This window comes from Melospiza georgiana, chromosome 1, assembly GCF_028018845.1.
Source record: "Melospiza georgiana isolate bMelGeo1 chromosome 1, bMelGeo1.pri, whole genome shotgun sequence".
Classification (NCBI taxonomy): Eukaryota; Metazoa; Chordata; class Aves; order Passeriformes; family Passerellidae; genus Melospiza; species Melospiza georgiana.
Genome location: NC_080430.1, coordinates 147,665,475 through 147,684,107, shown reverse-complemented (window position 1 = coordinate 147,684,107; position 18,633 = coordinate 147,665,475).

The window sequence follows — 18,633 nt, the reverse complement described above, 5'->3', positions numbered from 1 at the left end:
CAGCGGCCGAACATGAGCCAGTGTGTGCCCACATGTGCAAGAAGGCCAGTGGCCATCTCTGTCAGCAATAGTGTGGCCTGCAGGACCAGGGCAGTGATTGTCCCTCTGTGTGGGGCACTGGGGGGTCAGAGCTCTTGGGTTGTGCGCAGCTGTGTGCCCCTGTTAAGCACCCTTATTGAGAAATGACTCGGTGTGAATTAAGGTGCCAACGAGGCCATGTATCAAAGTCAAGAACAGAGATTTTATTTAACAATAAAGGTGAAGTAGAGAGATAGAAAGGAATAGAAAATAGAAGGATGAGAAGGAGAGAGGCTGGAAGGATGAGGGGGAAGGAGGAGGCAGGGCTGGAGATATCAAGAAGAAGACACACAGCACGCTTGGCTCCTGCAGCGCCCTGTCGGTTGTTCCTCACCCTGGGCTTCTCAGCGATGACAGGTCCCAGTGGCTCCTATGGAGCTGGAGGTGGGACTCTGGATCAGTCTTCCATGGTCACCCCTTTTCTCCAGTCCATGTTGTGAGGATCCAAGGAGGCGTTCTTCTACATGCCATTCAAATGGAGGATGAGCGTGCCTTCCTTCACCTGCAATGCTGAAGTCCAAGAAGCATTTCTCAGCCCCTAATGTGGCCTGGGCACAGGGTGGGAATGCACGCCACACTAAAGCGGGACTTTAAAGTCAGCTTCTCTGGGATTCAACAAGGCAGCGCTGCCCCCCTTCCTCATCCAGCTCTCCTCGACCAGGCTGTCTTGTAGTTGGCCTGGGGGTGGTGGGCTGGGGTCAGCAGCAGGACCTGCCTGTGGCAATTGGTTGCATTGGGCATTATCCAGCCAAGCATCTGTCCATTGATCTGTCCATCCATCAGTGTACCCACTACAAGCCTCCCTGTGCCATTGCCTCTGGGAGATGAGTGGCCTGAGGGTGAGCAGCAAATTCTTGAGATGTGCCTGGTGCTGTGTCACAATCCGGTCTATGAGCGGGAAGACGTGACGGCATTCTGCTGATCTCAGAGTGCAAAAAACCATCAGAGAAAGGGGACTGATGTATCAATCAAAACAAACGCACCTTTACTGAATGACCACAGCAAATGTGGTAAAGGAATTAGGGAAAAGAACAGAAAAGAGGGAGAAGAAAGAGGGAGGTAATATAGCTACCAAATGTAGAGAGACAAAGTGTTCATTGTCCAGCTGATGGAGTTTACCAAGTCACATCAGAGAGATCTTGAAGTCTCTGCTTAACTCAGGGGTTTTATTATGATAAATCATTGTGGGGGAAACAGGTAAGTCTATTGAAAATTACTGAGGGGGAGAAACAGATAGAATAAAGAATAGATGTAACAGCCCATATTCTCAGCAGAAGGCGAGAACCATTGTCTTCTTGGTGCAATCGACACACCTGCAGGCAAATATCTCGCTTTGGTCAGGGTGGCTCCTCCACACACCTCCCGATGTTAGAGGTTTCAATCTCAGTCCATGGAAAGGGGGAGCTTCTCCGTATAGGTGTCTCGTGTCTCAGCCCTTGAGAGGGAGGCTTCATCCATCTCAGTCTGTCTGTCATGGTGGTAGTGCAGCAGAGGAAAGATTTTCGATGGGGGGCTACCAAAGTTGCCCCAGCAAGTTCATCTGGTCAAGAGGTGGGAAAATTCCTGGGCTATTATCATGAAGCAGGAGCAAGCATAGAGGGCACGTCATCTCCTTGGCAGGCCCTGCTAGAAGCAGTCACTACAGACCCAGCTGTGAACAATCTCTTGCCATGCCAGAACTCTGCTCATGGGCCTCAGGGTCCCAGTGTCTGTCTTTGAGATGGTTGTGAGGCAAATGAGGGGAACTTCAGACTGCTGGTCTCACATGCTGGCAGCTGGGCTCACTCTTCTGGCTGTCCCCTGAGGCAGCTGAAGGAGAAAAGCCGCCTCAGAGCCCGCCGGCCTGTCTTGACAATGGTGCGCCATCGCCGTGGGGCCGGGGGCTGCGGCACTGTGGTCATGTTTGTGGTGGGGGAAGGAACACAGCATGCCAGGGGCTGGGAAGGCACTGAGCAAGCCCCTGCCAGCACTGCAGGCCCACTGGGATTTTCCTGGTCAAGGCTGTCCTGGGAAAAGCCAGCTTCCATACATGCTGCATCGGGCTCCTCCGTGGGCTTGGCTGGCAAGGTGCAAGATGAAACCTTTGGGTCTCTGGGCAGTGTCATGGGGAGAGGCTCGCTGTGCCCCTCACCAGAAGGATCACTGTCCAGGGGAGAAGCTGCTGGCTCTGTTTCTCTGTCTTGCACGAGGGGAGACAATGCACATTCTGGCTCGCTATCCCCCTCTCCTGCAGCCTCTCTGTCAGGGAGCTCCTCTTCCTCCCAATTTACTTCTACACGAGTGTCCTGGGATGGCATGTCCTTGTTGATAAAGAGGGACCAGAGGTCTGCAAACAGGGCAGGAGGCATGAGCTGTGCACAGTTTTCGCTCTCTCCTGCACAGTCATTGGTCGAGGTGCAAAGGCTGTATGACATCAAGGTGCGCTCTTCATGAAGGGAGGAGAGAATGTCTTCCTCCAACTCCTCCAGCTCCTCTGCCTTGATGTGCAGAAGGGACTTTGAAGCATCCTCAGTCTCTGTGCACAGCAGCTTGCTGTGGGCACTTTGCTCTGCTGGCCAACGCCTTCCCCTCTCTTCACAGGTCCCACCAGATGAAGATGAAGTGGAGAAGCCCGAGGTTTCCTCAGCCTCTGAGGTGGGGAAAAGCTCACTGGGCCACTCATCCCAGGGATTGCCAGCCAAAGGAGAAGCTGCAGCCTCCTCCTTCTTTGATTTCAATGGGGCAAGCGACACACTCCATGGGTCGCTGACCCCATCTCCTGCAGACTCCATGTTTGGGAGCTCTTCCTCCTCCCACTTTTCCTCTGGCTCCTTTCGACAAGTGTCCGCATGCCATGAGTTGTCAGAACCAGAGCGTGGCTCTGCTACTGGGGCCGGAGACAGGAGCTCAGAGGAGTTTCCTGTTTCTCCTGTGGAGCTTGGGGTCAAGCTGGGGGTGCTGGGCAGCACCTGGGGCTCTGCATCTGCCTCTTGGCAGAGACTTGATTGCTCCTGGGTGCAGGTGGACTGGATGGAAGTGTCTTCACCGAGGCACAGGGCAAGGTCTCTAAACAGGTCTCTGGTTGTTTTGCCCCTGTGCACATCCTGCACCTCAGTGAGCTCCTCTGCCTCAGTGTGCCCCCAGTGCTTCCAGGCAGGCTGGGTCCCTTTGTGGAGCGGCATGGCACCTGCACATGGCAGGGGTGGCAGGCGATGGCCCTGCCTTGCCGCTGACCCTTGCCAGGCCCCTTCACCTGTGCTGTCTGGGGAAGGGCTTTCCTGGGCCCTGTCAGCAGCCGTAGTGCCCAGTACAGAAAGTGGCACAAGCTCTCGGTAGCGCCTGGCCACGGGGCACCCAGACCATGCTCTGGCTCTTCTCCCAGAGGCTCCTGGGGCTGCTGGCAGAGGGGGCGTCTTGACCCTTGCCAAGGCTGCTCTTGGCATTTCAGGGCTGAGCTGCCACGGAGGTATCACTGTGAGTGGAGGGCCATGGAGAGGTGGCAAGTCTGATACAGACAACCTTGCTGGCCGTGTGTCTGTGCCACTGTAGGGCACTGAGTGCCCTCCCTGCAGGCTGTCCTTCAGAGATCCGAGTCCTGTGGATCTCAATGAGGTGACCGGTCTGGGGACCCGTCTTTCCCCATGGAGGGGCGTGATGGTCACCCATGTGACCTCCGCCGCTGCCTGCGGCGGCCTCTGGGGCACCTGTGGGAAGCAGGGGCAAGTGAGAGACAGGGGCGGCTCTATGGGCACACTGTCCCTCCTCGTGTTGGTGAGCCCAGCTCTGGCCCCAAAGGCAGTGATGGCCACAGCAGCCAGCCCAGGCTGGGTTCCCAGCTGTGCTCGCTGTCTCTGGGCCATTCCCTCACCCAGGCCATCCTGGCACGGGCTCCTCCCCTGAGCAAGGCCTGGAGCCAGGCCTGGCTGCCGCTCTCTGCCCCCAGCCCTGCCCCAGGTCCCACTGCAGCCTTTCCCTCCATTCCTGTCCCTCACCTGTCGCCGCTTGGACAGCAGCGGCTGCCCCTCACGGGACTTGATCTGGGCGTTTGCCTCGTGTCTCTTGGACATCTTGGCAGTGCTCTGAGGAACAACGGCCAAGATCACTCTGGGGAGCTGCTTCCTCCTGAGGAGCTGCTGCCTCGTGAGAGAGCTGCTCTCCTGAGAGTGACAACACGAGAGGTTGGGCCCTACAAGAGCCCTATGTGTCACCACACAGACCCATGTCACAATGGCCTCTGGGCATGATGCAACTGCGAGTCACAAAGGCCTGGTCGTCATGGCTGCCCCTTGTCATGGAGAGATATGGAGAACCCCTTGATCACCAAGGCTTTTTTTTTGTCCTTTGCCCCTTGACTTTGCCTATGTTTTTTCCTCTGCCAAAATGCCTGTGTGTTTCCCTCTCCCATCATGTGTTCCTACCCTAAACATCCCCAAAGAAGCCTTGTGCCTTGCCAAACTGCTTTTCCCTCCCAAGGGCTCTCCCATCCGTTGACTTCCCCCAATGTAGATAGAAAATCAGGAAGGCAAAAGCTCCCTTAGAACCTCATCTGCCCACTTCTGTAAAAGACAATAAATATTGTTTCTTTAAGAAGATTAATGGCACAGGAATGCCAAGGACATTCTCCATTTTTACTGGAGGGAGGGTTGATAATGATCACAAAGAGTGAGGAAAAGGCTGAGGAACTGAATACCTTCTTTGCACTAGTCTTCCGTAGTCAGAATGGTTATGTGGAGGACAAGCAGCCCCCTGAGCCAGCAGGAGGGACAGGGAGCTGACTAGAGCTCCTGCAGTCCAGGAGGAAGTAGAAACTCACTTGCACACCCACCAAGAGTGTGACAAACCTATGGGGCTGCCCAGGAGTCCCTCAGGGTCACTCAGAGAGCCGGCAGAAGAGCTCACTAAGCAGCTCTCTGCCTTTTATTATCAGTCCTGGCCTCTTGGGAAGGTCCCAGATGACTGGAGGTGGCAGTGTGAAACCCATGCCCAAGAAGGACTGCAGGGAAGATGCAGGGAACTGCAGGCCTGTCAGCCTCAGTTCAGGGCCTGGCATGGTTCTGGAGCAGATCATCGTGAGGGGGATCACAGGCCCCAGAGAGGGCAGCTGAGCGATCAGGCCCAGCCAGCATGGGTGTAGGAAAGGCAGGATCTGCCTGAGCAACATGATATCCTTTAATTAGTGGTTGACTCACTTCCAGGCTGAGGAAGAAGCTGTGCATGGAGTCTCCCTGGATTTGAGGAAAACCTTTGACTTCTGACTTTTCAAGACAGCACACTCTTGAAAAAGCCATCAGCCCCGGGCTTGAGAAGGTGAACTCTTTGCTGGATTAAGAACTGTTGGGACTGGGCCTAACAGTGTGGTGATGAATGGTGTCACATCCAGGTGGTGTCCCCAGGGCTCAGTCCTGTTTATAATCTGTCCTGCGGATGTGGCCAAGGGCATGAAGGGTACCCTCAGTCGTAGATTTCTGACAACACCAATGCGGGTTGGAGTGTCAGTGTGCTGGAAGCTAGGAAGGCTCTTTGGGAGAATGTGGACAGGCTTGATCAATGGTGCCATGCCAGCAGGATGAGGTTCAGGAAGACCAAGGACTGGGTCCTGCCCTTGTGTCCCATTAAGGCCCTGCAGCACCCCAGGCTGTGGACAGAGGTGCTGGAAAGCTGCCCAGCAAGAAAGGCCCTGGCGGTGCAGGCTGACAGCGGCCGAACATGAGCCAGTGTGTGCCCACATGTGCAAGAAGGCCAGTGGCCATCTCTGTCAGCAATAGTGTGGCCTGCAGGACCAGGGCAGTGATTGTCCCTCTGTGTGGGGCACTGGGGGGTCAGAGCTCTTGGGTTGTGCGCAGCTGTGTGCCCCTGTTAAGCACCCTTATTGAGAAATGACTCGGTGTGAATTAAGGTGCCAACGAGGCCATGTATCAAAGTCAAGAACAGAGATTTTATTTAACAATAAAGGTGAAGTAGAGAGATAGAAAGGAATAGAAAATAGAAGGATGAGAAGGAGAGAGGCTGGAAGGATGAGGGGGAAGGAGGAGGCAGGGCTGGAGATATCAAGAAGAAGACACACAGCACGCTTGGCTCCTGCAGCGCCCTGTCGGTTGTTCCTCACCCTGGGCTTCTCAGCGATGACAGGTCCCAGTGGCTCCTATGGAGCTGGAGGTGGGACTCTGGATCAGTCTTCCATGGTCACCCCTTTTCTCCAGTCCATGTTGTGAGGATCCAAGGAGGCGTTCTTCTACATGCCATTCAAATGGAGGATGAGCGTGCCTTCCTTCACCTGCAATGCTGAAGTCCAAGAAGCATTTCTCAGCCCCTAATGTGGCCTGGGCACAGGGTGGGAATGCGCGCCACACTAAAGCGGGACTTTAAAGTCAGCTTCTCTGGGATTCAACAAGGCAGCGCTGCCCCCCTTCCTCATCCAGCTCTCCTCGACCAGGCTGTCTTGTAGTTGGCCTGGGGGTGGTGGGCTGGGGTCAGCAGCAGGACCTGCCTGTGGCAATTGGTTGCATTGGGCATTATCCAGCCAAGCATCTGTCCATTGATCTGTCCATCCATCAGTGTACCCACTACAAGCCTCCCTGTGCCATTGCCTCTGGGAGATGAGTGGCCTGAGGGTGAGCAGCAAATTCTTGAGATGTGCCTGGTGCTGTGTCACAATCCGGTCTATGAGCGGGAAGACGTGACGGCATTCTGCTGATCTCAGAGTGCAAAAACCATCAGAGAAAGGGGACTGATGTATCAATCAAAACAAACGCACCTTTACTGAATGACCACAGCAAATGTGGTAAAGGAATTAGGGAAAAGAACAGAAAAGAGGGAGAAGAAAGAGGGAGGTAATATAGCTACCAAATGTAGAGAGACAAAGTGTTCATTGTCCAGCTGATGGAGTTTACCAAGTCACATCAGAGAGATCTTGAAGTCTCTGCTTAACTCAGGGGTTTTATTATGATAAATCATTGTGGGGGAAACAGGTAAGTCTATTGAAAATTACTGAGGGGGAGAAACAGATAGAATAAAGAATAGATGTAACAGTCCATATTCTCAGCAGAAGGCGAGAACCATTGTCTTCTTGGTGCAATCGACACACCTGCAGGCAAATATCTCGCTTTGGTCAGGGTGGCTCCTCCACACACCTCCCGATGTTAGAGGTTTCAATCTCAGTCCATGGAAAGGGGGAGCTTCTCCGTATAGGTGTCTCGTGTCTCAGCCCTTGAGAGGGAGGCTTCATCCATCTCAGTCTGTCTGTCATGGTGGTAGTGCAGCAGAGGAAAGATTTTCGATGGGGGGCTACCAAAGTTGCCCCAGCAAGTTCATCTGGTCAAGAGGTGGGAAAATTCCTGGGCTATTATCATGAAGCAGGAGCAAGCATAGAGGGCACGTCCTCTCCTTGGCAGGCCCTGCTAGAAGCAGTCACTACAGACCCAGCTGTGAACAATCTCTTGCCATGCCAGAACTCTGCTCATGGGCCTCAGGGTCCCAGTGTCTGTCTTTGAGATGGTTGTGAGGCAAATGAGGGGAACTTCAGACTGCTGGTCTCACATGCTGGCAGCTGGGCTCACTCCTCTGGCTGTCCCCTGAGGCAGCTGAAGGAGAAAAGCCGCCTCAGAGCCCGCCGGCCCGTCTTGACAATGGTGCGCCATCGCCGTGGGGCCGGGGACTGCGGCACTGTGGTCATGTTTGTGGTGGGGGAAGGAACACAGCATGCCAGGGGCTGGGAAGGCACTGAGCAAGCCCCTTCCAGCACTGCAGGCCCACTGGGATTTTCCTGGTCAAGGCTGTCCTGGGAAAAGCCAGCTTCCATACATGCTGCATCGGGCTCCTCCGTGGGCTTGGCTGGCAAGGTGCAAGATGAAACCTTTGGGTCTCTGGGCAGTGTCATGGGGAGAGGCTCGCTGTGCCCCTCACCAGAAGGATCACTGTCCAGGGGAGAAGCTGCTGGCTCTGTTTCTCTGTCTTGCACGAGGGGAGACAATGCACATTCTGGCTCGCTATCCCCCTCTCCTGCAGCCTCTCTGTCAGGGAGCTCCTCTTCCTCCCAATTTACTTCTACACGAGTGTCCCGGGATGGCATGTCCTTGTTGATAAAGAGGGACCAGAGGTCTGCAAACAGGGCAGGAGGCATGAGCTGTGCACAGTTTTCGCTCTCTCCTGCACAGTCATTGGTCGAGGTGCAAAGGCTGTATGACATCAAGGTGCGCTCTTCATGAAGGGAGGAGAGAATGTCTTCCTCCAACTCCTCCAGCTCCTCTGCCTTGATGTGCAGAAGGGACTTTGAAGCATCCTCAGTCTCTGTGCACAGCAGCTTGCTGTGGGCACTTTGCTCTGCTGGCCAACGCCTTCCCCTCTCTTCACAGGTCCCACCAGATGAAGATGAAGTGGAGAAGCCCGAGGTTTCCTCAGCCTCTGAGGTGGGGAAAAGCTCACTGGGCCACTCATCCCAGGGATTGCCAGCCAAAGGAGAAGCTGCAGCCTCCTCCTTCTTTGATTTCAATGGGGCAAGCGACACACTCCATGGGTCGCTGACCCCATCTCCTGCAGACTCCATGTTTGGGAGCTCTTCCTCCTCCCACTTTTCCTCTGGCTCCTTTCGACAAGTGTCCGCAGGCCACGAGTTGTCAGAACCAGAGCGTGGCTCTGCTACTGGGGCCGGAGACAGGAGTTCAGAGGAGTTTCCTGTTTCTCCTGTGGAGCTTGGGGTCAAGCTGGGGGTGCTGGGCAGCACCTGGGGCTCTGCATCTGCCTCTTGTCAGAGACTTGATTGCTCCTGGGTGCAGGTGGACTGGATGGAAGTGTCTTCACCGAGGCACAGGGCAAGGTCTCTAAACAGGTCTCTGGTTGTTTTGCCCCTGTGCACATCCTGCACCTCAGTGAGCTCCTCTGCCTCAGTGTGCCCCCAGTGCTTCCAGGCAGGCTGGGTCCCTTTGTGGAGCGGCATGGCACCTGCACATGGCAGGGGTGGCAGGCGATGGCCCTGCCTTGCCGCTGACCCTTGCCAGGCCCCTTCACCTGTGCTGTCTGGGGAAGGGCTTTCCTGGGCCCTGTCAGCAGCCGTAGTGCCCAGTACAGAAAGTGGCACAAGCTCTCGGTAGCGCCTGGCCACGGGGCACCCAGACCGTGCTCTGGCTCTTCTCCCAGAGGCTCCTGGGGCTGCTGGCAGAGGGGGCGTCTTGACCCTTGCCAAGGCTGCTCTTGGCATTTCAGGGCTGAGCTGCCACGGAGGTATCACTGTGAGTGGAGGGCCATGGAGAGGTGGCAAGTCTGATACAGACAACCTTGCTGGCCGTGTGTCTGTGCCACTGTAGGGCACTGAGTGCCCTCCCTGCAGGCTGTCCTTCAGAGATCCGAGTCCTGTGGATCTCAATGAGGTGACCAGTCTGGGGACCCGTCTTTCCCCATGGAGGGGCGTGATGGTCACCCACGTGACCTCCGCCGCTGCCCGCGGCGGCCTCTGGGGCACCTGTGGGAAGTAGGGGCAAGTGAGAGACGGGGGCGGCTCTATGGGCACACTGTCCCTCCTCGTGTTGGTGAGCCCAGCTCTGGCCCCAAAGGCAGTGATGGCCACAGCAGCCAGCCCAGGCTGGGTTCCCAGCTGTGCTCGCTGTCTCTGGGCCATTCCCTCACCCAGGCCATCCTGGCACGGGCTCCTCCCCAGAGCAAGGCCTGGAGCCAGGCCTGGCTGCCGCTCTCTGCCCCCAGCCCTCCCCCAGGTCCCACTGCAGCCTTTCCCTCCATTCCTGTCCCTCACCTGTCGCCGCTTGGACAGCAGCGGCTGCCCCTCACGGGACTTGCTCTGGGCGTTTGCCTCGTGTCTCTTGGACATCTTGGCAGTGCTCTGAGGAACAACGGCCAAGATCACTCTGGGGAGCTGCTTCCTCCTGAGGAGCTGCTGCCTCGTGAGAGAGCTGCTCTCCTGAGAGTGACAACACGAGAGGTTTGGCCCTACAAGAGCCCTATGTGTCACCACACAGACCCATGTCACAATGGCCTCTGGGCATGATGCAACTGCGAGTCACAAAGGCCTGGTCGTCATGGCTGCCCCTTGTCATGGAGAGATATGGAGACCCCCTTGATCACAAAGGCTTTTTTTTTGTCCTTTGCCCCTTGACTTTGCCTATGTTTTTTCCTCTGCCAAAATGCCTGTGTGTTTCCCTCTCCCATCATGTGTTCCTACCCTAAACATCCCCAAAGAAGCCTTGTGCCTTGCCAAACTGCTTTTCCCTCCCAAGGGCTCTCCCACCTGTTGACTTCCCCCAATGTAGATAGAAAATCAGGAAGGCAAAAGCTCCCTTAGAACCTCATCTGCCCACTTCTGTAAAAGACAATAAATATTGTTTCTTTAAGAAGATTAATGGCACAGGAATGCCAAGGACATTCTCCATTTTTACTGGAGGGAGGGTTGATAATGATCACAAAGAGTGAGGAAAAGGCTGAGGAACTGAATGCCTTCTTTGCACCAGTCTTCAGTAGTCAGAATGGTTATGTGGAGGACAAGCAGCCCCCTGAGCCAGCAGGAGGGACAGGGAGCTGACTAGAGCTCCTGCAGTCCAGGAGGAAGTAGAAACTCACTTGCACACCCACCAAGAGTGTGACAAACCTATGGGGCTGCCCAGGAGTCCCTCAGGGTCACTCAGAGAGCCGGCAGAAGAGCTCACTAAGCAGCTCTCTGCCTTTTATTATGAGTCCTGGTCTCTTGGGAAGGTCCCAGATGACTGGAGGTGGCAGTGTGAAACCCATGCCCAAGAAGGACTGCAGGGAAGATGCAGGGAACTGCAGGCCTGTCAGCCTCAGTTCAGGGCCTGGCATGGTTCTGGAGCAGATCATCGTGAGGGGGATCACAGGCCCCAGAGAGGGCAGCTGAGCGATCAGGCCCAGCCAGCATGGGTGTAGGAAAGGCAGGATCTGCCTGAGCAACATGATATCCTTTAATTAGTGGTTGACTCACTTCCAGGCTGAGGAAGAAGCTGTGCATGGAGTCTCCCTGGATTTGAGGAAAACCTTTGACTTCTGACTTTTCAAGACAGCACACTCTTGAAAAAGCCATCAGCCCCGGGCTTGAGAAGGTGAACTCTTTGCTGGATTAAGAACTGTTGGGACTGGGCCTAACAGTGTGGTGATGAATGGTGTCACATCCAGGTGGTGTCCCCAGGGCTCAGTCCTGTTTATAATCTGTCCTGCGGATGTGGCCAAGGGCATGAAGGGTACCCTCAGTCGTAGATTTCTGACAACACCAATGCGGGTTGGAGTGTCAGTGTGCTGGAAGCTAGGAAGGCTCTTTGGGAGAATGTGGACAGGCTTGATCAATGGTGCCATGCCAGCAGGATGAGGTTCAGGAAGACCAAGGACTGGGTCCTGCCCTTGTGTCCCATTAAGGCCCTGCAGCACCCCAGGCTGTGGACAGAGGTGCTGGAAAGCTGCCCAGCAAGAAAGGCCCTGGCGGTGCAGGCTGACAGCGGCCGAACATGAGCCAGTGTGTGCCCACATGTGCAAGAAGGCCAGTGGCCATCTCTGTCAGCAATAGTGTGGCCTGCAGGACCAGGGCAGTGATTGTCCCTCTGTGTGGGGCACTGGGGGGTCAGAGCTCTTGGGTTGTGCGCAGCTGTGTGCCCCTGTTAAGCACCCTTATTGAGAAATGACTCGGTGTGAATTAAGGTGCCAACGAGGCCATGTATCAAAGTCAAGAACAGAGATTTTATTTAACAATAAAGGTGAAGTAGAGAGATAGAAAGGAATAGAAAATAGAAGGATGAGAAGGAGAGAGGCTGGAAGGATGAGGGGGAAGGAGGAGGCAGGGCTGGAGATATCAAGAAGAAGACACACAGCACGCTTGGCTCCTGCAGCGCCCTGTCGGTTGTTCCTCACCCTGGGCTTCTCAGCGATGACAGGTCCCAGTGGCTCCTATGGAGCTGGAGGTGGGACTCTGGATCAGTCTTCCATGGTCACCCCTTTTCTCCAGTCCATGTTGTGAGGATCCAAGGAGGCGTTCTTCTACATGCCATTCAAATGGAGGATGAGCGTGCCTTCCTTCACCTGCAATGCTGAAGTCCAAGAAGCATTTCTCAGCCCCTAATGTGGCCTGGGCACAGGGTGGGAATGCGCGCCACACTAAAGCGGGACTTTAAAGTCAGCTTCTCTGGGATTCAACAAGGCAGCGCTGCCCCCCTTCCTCATCCAGCTCTCCTCGACCAGGCTGTCTTGTAGTTGGCCTGGGGGTGGTGGGCTGGGGTCAGCAGCAGGACCTGCCTGTGGCAATTGGTTGCATTGGGCATTATCCAGCCAAGCATCTGTCCATTGATCTGTCCATCCATCAGTGTACCCACTACAAGCCTCCCTGTGCCATTGCCTCTGGGAGATGAGTGGCCTGAGGGTGAGCAGCAAATTCTTGAGATGTGCCTGGTGCTGTGTCACAATCCGGTCTATGAGCGGGAAGACGTGACGGCATTCTGCTGATCTCAGAGTGCAAAAACCATCAGAGAAAGGGGACTGATGTATCAATCAAAACAAACGCACCTTTACTGAATGACCACAGCAAATGTGGTAAAGGAATTAGGGAAAAGAACAGAAAAGAGGGAGAAGAAAGAGGGAGGTAATATAGCTACCAAATGTAGAGAGACAAAGTGTTCATTGTCCAGCTGATGGAGTTTACCAAGTCACATCAGAGAGATCTTGAAGTCTCTGCTTAACTCAGGGGTTTTATTATGATAAATCATTGTGGGGGAAACAGGTAAGTCTATTGAAAATTACTGAGGGGGAGAAACAGATAGAATAAAGAATAGATGTAACAGTCCATATTCTCAGCAGAAGGCGAGAACCATTGTCTTCTTGGTGCAATCGACACACCTGCAGGCAAATATCTCGCTTTGGTCAGGGTGGCTCCTCCACACACCTCCCGATGTTAGAGGTTTCAATCTCAGTCCATGGAAAGGGGGAGCTTCTCCGTATAGGTGTCTCGTGTCTCAGCCCTTGAGAGGGAGGCTTCATCCATCTCAGTCTGTCTGTCATGGTGGTAGTGCAGCAGAGGAAAGATTTTCGATGGGGGGCTACCAAAGTTGCCCCAGCAAGTTCATCTGGTCAAGAGGTGGGAAAATTCCTGGGCTATTATCATGAAGCAGGAGCAAGCATAGAGGGCACGTCCTCTCCTTGGCAGGCCCTGCTAGAAGCAGTCACTACAGACCCAGCTGTGAACAATCTCTTGCCATGCCAGAACTCTGCTCATGGGCCTCAGGGTCCCAGTGTCTGTCTTTGAGATGGTTGTGAGGCAAATGAGGGGAACTTCAGACTGCTGGTCTCACATGCTGGCAGCTGGGCTCACTCCTCTGGCTGTCCCCTGAGGCAGCTGAAGGAGAAAAGCCGCCTCAGAGCCCGCCGGCCCGTCTTGACAATGGTGCGCCATCGCCGTGGGGCCGGGGACTGCGGCACTGTGGTCATGTTTGTGGTGGGGGAAGGAACACAGCATGCCAGGGGCTGGGAAGGCACTGAGCAAGCCCCTTCCAGCACTGCAGGCCCACTGGGATTTTCCTGGTCAAGGCTGTCCTGGGAAAAGCCAGCTTCCATACATGCTGCATCGGGCTCCTCCGTGGGCTTGGCTGGCAAGGTGCAAGATGAAACCTTTGGGTCTCTGGGCAGTGTCATGGGGAGAGGCTCGCTGTGCCCCTCACCAGAAGGATCACTGTCCAGGGGAGAAGCTGCTGGCTCTGTTTCTCTGTCTTGCACGAGGGGAGACAATGCACATTCTGGCTCGCTATCCCCCTCTCCTGCAGCCTCTCTGTCAGGGAGCTCCTCTTCCTCCCAATTTACTTCTACACGAGTGTCCCGGGATGGCATGTCCTTGTTGATAAAGAGGGACCAGAGGTCTGCAAACAGGGCAGGAGGCATGAGCTGTGCACAGTTTTCGCTCTCTCCTGCACAGTCATTGGTCGAGGTGCAAAGGCTGTATGACATCAAGGTGCGCTCTTCATGAAGGGAGGAGAGAATGTCTTCCTCCAACTCCTCCAGCTCCTCTGCCTTGATGTGCAGAAGGGACTTTGAAGCATCCTCAGTCTCTGTGCACAGCAGCTTGCTGTGGGCACTTTGCTCTGCTGGCCAACGCCTTCCCCTCTCTTCACAGGTCCCACCAGATGAAGATGAAGTGGAGAAGCCCGAGGTTTCCTCAGCCTCTGAGGTGGGGAAAAGCTCACTGGGCCACTCATCCCAGGGATTGCCAGCCAAAGGAGAAGCTGCAGCCTCCTCCTTCTTTGATTTCAATGGGGCAAGCGACACACTCCATGGGTCGCTGACCCCATCTCCTGCAGACTCCATGTTTGGGAGCTCTTCCTCCTCCCACTTTTCCTCTGGCTCCTTTCGACAAGTGTCCGCAGGCCACGAGTTGTCAGAACCAGAGCGTGGCTCTGCTACTGGGGCCGGAGACAGGAGTTCAGAGGAGTTTCCTGTTTCTCCTGTGGAGCTTGGGGTCAAGCTGGGGGTGCTGGGCAGCACCTGGGGCTCTGCATCTGCCTCTTGGCAGAGACTTGATTGCTCCTGGGTGCAGGTGGACTGGATGGAAGTGTCTTCACCGAGGCACAGGGCAAGGTCTCTAAACAGGTCTCTGGTTGTTTTGCCCCTGTGCACATCCTGCACCTCAGTGAGCTCCTCTGCCTCAGTGTGCCCCCAGTGCTTCCAGGCAGGCTGGGTCCCTTTGTGGAGCGGCATGGCACCTGCACATGGCAGGGGTGGCAGGCGATGGCCCTGCCTTGCCGCTGACCCTTGCCAGGCCCCTTCACCTGTGCTGTCTGGGGAAGGGCTTTCCTGGGCCCTGTCAGCAGCCGTAGTGCCCAGTACAGAAAGTGGCACAAGCTCTCGGTAGCGCCTGGCCACGGGGCACCCAGACCGTGCTCTGGCTCTTCTCCCAGAGGCTCCTGGGGCTGCTGGCAGAGGGGGCGTCTTGACCCTTGCCAAGGCTGCTCTTGGCATTTCAGGGCTGAGCTGCCACGGAGGTATCACTGTGAGTGGAGGGCCATGGAGAGGTGGCAAGTCTGATACAGACAACCTTGCTGGCCGTGTGTCTGTGCCACTGTAGGGCACTGAGTGCCCTCCCTGCAGGCTGTCCTTCAGAGATCCGAGTCCTGTGGATCTCAATGAGGTGACCAGTCTGGGGACCCGTCTTTCCCAATGGAGGGGCGTGATGGTCACCCATGTGACCTCCGCCGCTGCCTGCGGCGGCCTCTGGGGCACCTGTGGGAAGTAGGGGCAAGTGAGAGACGGGGGCGGCTCTATGGGCACACTGTCCCTCCTCGTGTTGGTGAGCCCAGCTCTGGCCCCAAAGGCAGTGATGGCCACAGCAGCCAGCCCAGGCTGGGTTCCCAGCTGTGCTCGCTGTCTCTGGGCCATTCCCTCACCCAGGCCATCCTGGCACGGGCTCCTCCCCAGAGCAAGGCCTGGAGCCAGGCCTGGCTGCCGCTCTCTGCCCCCAGCCCTCCCCCAGGTCCCACTGCAGCCTTTCCCTCCATTCCTGTCCCTCACCTGTCGCCGCTTGGACAGCAGCGGCTGCCCCTCACGGGACTTGCTCTGGGCGTTTGCCTCGTGTCTCTTGGACATCTTGGCAGTGCTCTGAGGAACAACGGCCAAGATCACTCTGGGGAGCTGCTTCCTCCTGAGGAGCTGCTGCCTCGTGAGAGAGCTGCTCTCCTGAGAGTGACAACACGAGAGGTTTGGCCCTACAAGAGCCCTATGTGTCACCACACAGACCCATGTCACAATGGCCTCTGGGCATGATGCAACTGCGAGTCACAAAGGCCTGGTCGTCATGGCTGCCCCTTGTCATGGAGAGATATGGAGACCCCCTTGATCACAAAGGCTTTTTTTTTGTCCTTTGCCCCTTGACTTTGCCTATGTTTTTTCCTCTGCCAAAATGCCTGTGTGTTTCCCTCTCCCATCATGTGTTCCTACCCTAAACATCCCCAAAGAAGCCTTGTGCCTTGCCAAACTGCTTTTCCCTCCCAAGGGCTCTCCCACCTGTTGACTTCCCCCAATGTAGATAGAAAATCAGGAAGGCAAAAGCTCCCTTAGAACCTCATCTGCCCACTTCTGTAAAAGACAATAAATATTGTTTCTTTAAGAAGATTAATGGCAAAGGAATGCCAAGGACATTCTCCATTTTTACTGGAGGGAGGGTTGATAATGATCACAAAGAGTGAGGAAAAGGCTGAGGAACTGAATGCCTTCTTTGCACCAGTCTTCAGTAGTCAGAATGGTTATGTGGAGGACAAGCAGCCCCCTGAGCCAGCAGGAGGGACAGGGAGCTGACTAGAGCTCCTGCAGTCCAGGAGGAAGTAGAAACTCACTTGCACACCCACCAAGAGTGTGACAAACCTATGGGGCTGCCCAGGAGTCCCTCAGGGTCACTCAGAGAGCCGGCAGAAGAGCTCACTAAGCAGCTCTCTGCCTTTTATTATGAGTCCTGGTCTCTTGGGAAGGTCCCAGATGACTGGAGGTGGCAGTGTGAAACCCATGCCCAAGAAGGACTGCAGGGAAGATGCAGGGAACTGCAGGCCTGTCAGTCTCAGTTCAGGGCCTGGCATGGTTCTGGAGCAGATCATCGTGAGGGGGATCACAGGCCCCAGAGAGGGCAGCTGAGCGATCAGGCCCAGCCAGCATGGGTGTAGGAAAGGCAGGATCTGCCTGAGCAACATGATATCCTTTAATTAGTGGTTGACTCACTTCCAGGCTGAGGAAGAAGCTGTGCATGGAGTCTCCCTGGATTTGAGGAAAACCTTTGACTTCTGACTTTTCAAGACAGCACACTCTTGAAAAAGCCATCAGCCCCGGGCTTGAGAAGGTGAACTCTTTGCTGGATTAAGAACTGTTGGGACTGGGCCTAACAGTGTGGTGATGAATGGTGTCACATCCAGGTGGTGTCCCCAGGGCTCAGTCCTGTTTATAATCTGTCCTGCGGATGTGGCCAAGGGCATGAAGGGTACCCTCAGTCGTAGATTTCTGACAACACCAATGCGGGTTGGAGTGTCAGTGTGCTGGAAGCTAGGAAGGCTCTTTGGGAGAATGTGGACAGGCTTGATCAATGGTGCCATGCCAGCAGGATGAGGTTCAGGAAGACCAAGGACTGGGTCCTGCCCTTGTGTCCCATTAAGGCCCTGCAGCACCCCAGGCTGTGGACAGAGGTGCTGGAAAGCTGCCCAGCAGGAAAGGCCCTGGCGGTGCAGGCTGACAGCGGCCGAACATGAGCCAGTGTGTGCCCACATGTGCAAGAAGGCCAGTGGCCATCTCTGTCAGCAATAGTGTGGCCTGCAGGACCAGGGCAGTGATTGTCCCTCTGTGTGGGGCACTGGGGGGTCAGAGCTCTTGGGTTGTGCGCAGCTGTGTGCCCCTGTTAAGCACCCTTATTGAGAAATGACTCGGTGTGAATTAAGGTGCCAACGAGGCCATGTATCAAAGTCAAGAACAGAGATTTTATTTAACAATAAAGGTGAAGTAGAGAGATAGAAAGGAATAGAAAATAGAAGGATGAGAAGGAGAGAGGCTGGAAGGATGAGGGGGAAGGAGGAGGCAGGGCTGGAGATATCAAGAAGAAGACACACAGCACGCTTGGCTCCTGCAGCGCCCTGTCGGTTGTTCCTCACCCTGGGCTTCTCAGCGATGACAGGTCCCAGTGGCTCCTATGGAGCTGGAGGTGGGACTCTGGATCAGTCTTCCATGGTCACCCCTTTTCTCCAGTCCATGTTGTGAGGATCCAAGGAGGCGTTCTTCTACATGCCATTCAAATGGAGGATGAGCGTGCCTTCCTTCACCTGCAATGCTGAAGTCCAAGAAGCATTTCTCAGCCCCTAATGTGGCCTGGGCACAGGGTGGGAATGCGCGCCACACTAAAGCGGGACTTTAAAGTCAGCTTCTCTGGGATTCAACAAGGCAGCGCTGCCCCCCTTCCTCATCCAGCTCTCCTCGACCAGGCTGTCTTGTAGTTGGCCTGGGGGTGGTGGGCTGGGGTCAGCAGCAGGACCTGCCTGTGGCAATTGGTTGCATTGGGCATTATCCAGCCAAGCATCTGTCCATTGATCTGTCCATCCATCAGTGTACCCACTACAAGCCTCCCTGTGCCATTGCCTCTGGGAGATGAGTGGCCTGAGGGTGAGCAGCAAATTCTTGAGATGTGCCTGGTGCTGTGTCACAATCCGGTCTATGAGCGGGAAGACGTGACGGCATTCTGCTGATCTCAGAGTGCAAAAACCATCAGAGAAAGGGGACTGATGTATCAATCAAAACAAACGCACCTTTACTGAATGACCACAGCAAATGTGGTAAAGGAATTAGGGAAAAGAACAGAAAAGAGGGAGAAGAAAGAGGGAGGTAATATAGCTACCAAATGTAGAGAGACAAAGTGTTCATTGTCCAGCTGATGGAGTTTACCAAGTCACATCAGAGAGATCTTGAAGTCTCTGCTTAACTCAGGGGTTTTATTATGATAAATCATTGTGGGGGAAACAGGTAAGTCTATTGAAAATTACTGAGGGGGAGAAACAGATAGAATAAAGAATAGATGTAACAGTCCATATTCTCAGCAGAAGGCGAGAACCATTGTCTTCTTGGTGCAAT